General features: G+C 34.1%; 1 long non-coding RNA gene across 1 annotated transcript; it reads left to right on the top strand.

Moving 5' to 3' along the window:
- Nucleotides 1-849: 849 nt before the first annotated feature.
- Nucleotides 850-2,263, top strand: LOC125559842. The gene is made up of 2 exons (XR_007306537.1): nucleotides 850-1,258; nucleotides 2,031-2,263. It is a non-coding gene; the product is annotated as an uncharacterized LOC125559842 (long non-coding RNA).
- The last annotated feature ends 403 nt before the right edge of the window (nucleotides 2,264-2,666 follow it).

Genomic DNA, 2,666 nt, shown 5'->3' with positions numbered 1-2,666 from the left:
ATTGGGATACTAAACTATAGCTTCAAGGGACTCGTCGCGTCCCCCAAACAAAAATTAATTAAGCACTAGAAAAAATTAATTAAAAACTAAATCATACGACGATCATACGACCTACAATTGCCAATTTGACAAATAATTGTTATATCCAGTGCCCCATTTCAGGCAATTTGTATTAAAAGAGCCTTATTATTAACGAATGTTATAATGCACTTGCCGTTGAAACAAGATCATACGACCTACAATTACCCATTTGACAAATTACTTTTTATATGCAATGCCCCATTTCAGATGATTTCTATTTAAAGAGGTCATAATGTACTTGCCCTTAAAACTAGATCATATGAACTACAATTACCAATTTGAAAAATTACTTTTTATATATGGCAGTGCCCCATTTCAGATTATTTTAATTAAAACAACACACTTATCATTAAAATGAGCAATCTCGTACATATCTTACGACGGTGTTCTACAATTACCCATTTTATGTAGGATATTGTCTGTTCCATTTTAAAAGATTGTAATTAAAATAATATTTTCATCAACGAAAGACACAATGCACTAAGGGGAAAATTAGCAATGTCGTATTTGCATTTCTTTTTCCAAGGTGATTTTTTTTAAATCGCAGCAGGCTCAAGTTTACCCTTCTGCGCAAAGCGACAACTTTTTCGTTCAAATAAACTTTATAGCGGAGCCAGCGCTGCCGCAGGCCGCGCGCGAAGCTCCATAGGTATAGAAATATGGTAAGCTATGCGACTTGGTTTTGTGGTCATCGCGCGGTTACCCTGTGGTGTCACAAATCAGACAGCCAGTAATTCAGCCGCGCATCTCTCAGGCCTCTCTCGGTCTTACGCTTTTATGTGTTTTTAGTTCAAAGTTCGTTATGTTCACAGAAAAAAAGGCAGTATTTAATGAGAAAATATGCGGATTCAAATGGACTGAAGTCGTTTAGGAACCGTTTTGTCTGAAGTGCGAGTCGATAGTAAAATCTACTCTTAAGTGTTCGTGAATCCCGCCCGTCGCAACAGCTAAAAAGAGGACTATAGAGGAGGATCTACACTACCATTGTATATTCATTCACGTTTATATTTATGTAAGGAGATCCTGAGAAAAATGGGCCTTGATGTCTGTTTTCAGCTATAAAAATCATTCGCTTGTGTCGACGAGTTCCTTACTAGCAGAAATTCGACAACTTCACAGTTTACAACAAAAGCGAACAACACAACCACAACAGAAAGCGAAAAAAAAAACTGCCAAGGTGAGTTTTAGACGACGATTTGTATTGAGAATATGAAAGTTATTATTCTTTTATTGTTGTTCTTTTATAATGCTCGTTTGTTCGTTTTTTTCCCCATATCCAATCGCTCAGATTAAAACACCGTACCAGCTTTAGTTTGACGTCAAGATGCCATATCAAAGTCATATATCCTTGTTTTGATTTAAATACGTAAATACTTACAAGCTTTATAAATTCAGGCGTACATTCCTCACGGTAATTAAGAATTTAACGACAGAAATACGTAGTAGTCTAGTTACTGTATCAATGCCACTTAGCTTGTTGGATTTATACATTTGTTTCTAGAGTTTGCTTTGAGAATTCGTGGTCTAATCAAACATGTTGAGCATAACACATCCTTTGATATTCTTCGATCTCTCTATACTTTATTGACTGCGTTGAGATATTTAATAAAGGCTGACAAGTAGCATCCTGTCATATATTGCTGAAGAAGACCTTTCTTGTCTTTATATTCTGTGTATTTAGTCTTTTCAAATATACAGCAACATTTTTTCAACATTATCATAACTACTTTAACTTAACAATTACAAAAGAATTTTCTCTTCGAAAAAAAATGCAACCCTTATTACCTATATCGTTTTTGCTTTTATATTGTCTGCATCTTGCATACTTTCTAATGTGTTTATTTATTTCTATTCAAATAGTTGTGGAAAAGTAGTAAGGTTATAAATGGCATGATGAAAATATTGTTTTGAAAGAAAAAAAATAATTAATTGTTTTCACTTTTATTTAGGTAAAACCACCCAAGGACTACCTGAGGGCCATGATTGATTATAAAGGCTGGAAGGCATAATAATAGGCAAATATTAAGATAATATAGTAGGGGATTTCTTACTTTTATACAACAGTATAAGTGTAATAGGTTTTTTAGAGCAAGATACTTGCTCTAAATGATAAATCTGTAAAGAAAACATTTATCTATCAACCTAACGATAATGAGGAAAGGGTAAAAGTTAGGAGAGTGTTGTTGCATTATTGTTTATTTTATCCAAGATATACTCCCAATTCTTCCTTTTTTTCTCTACTGACTATTTTTGTATGCAATTGATATTATTCAGGGCTTCTGGAATTACGCGGAAAAAACTCAAAATTACGCGGGATTCTTTGCTAAATTACACGGAAAATCAATCATTACGCGCTAAATTACGCGGGATTTTGCAATAAATTTTGTTTAAAAATTTTGCGGGATTCTTTACTGAATTACGCGCTAAATTACACGGAATATCAACTGTTACGCCCAAACTACATTTTGTACCGAAGGAAAGCACGAAATAACTTGCAAAGGTTTATTTCTTGCGCGAAAATATCTTAGGCGGGTTTTCATTGGCTCCTAGCCACCAGCCTATTAAAAAAGGCATTTTATTATTAG

The sequence above is a fragment of the Nematostella vectensis genome, chromosome 14 (assembly GCF_932526225.1).
Source record: "Nematostella vectensis chromosome 14, jaNemVect1.1, whole genome shotgun sequence".
NCBI lineage: Eukaryota > Metazoa > Cnidaria > Anthozoa > Actiniaria > Edwardsiidae > Nematostella > Nematostella vectensis.
This window is presented reverse-complemented; position numbering and strand designations above follow the sequence as displayed.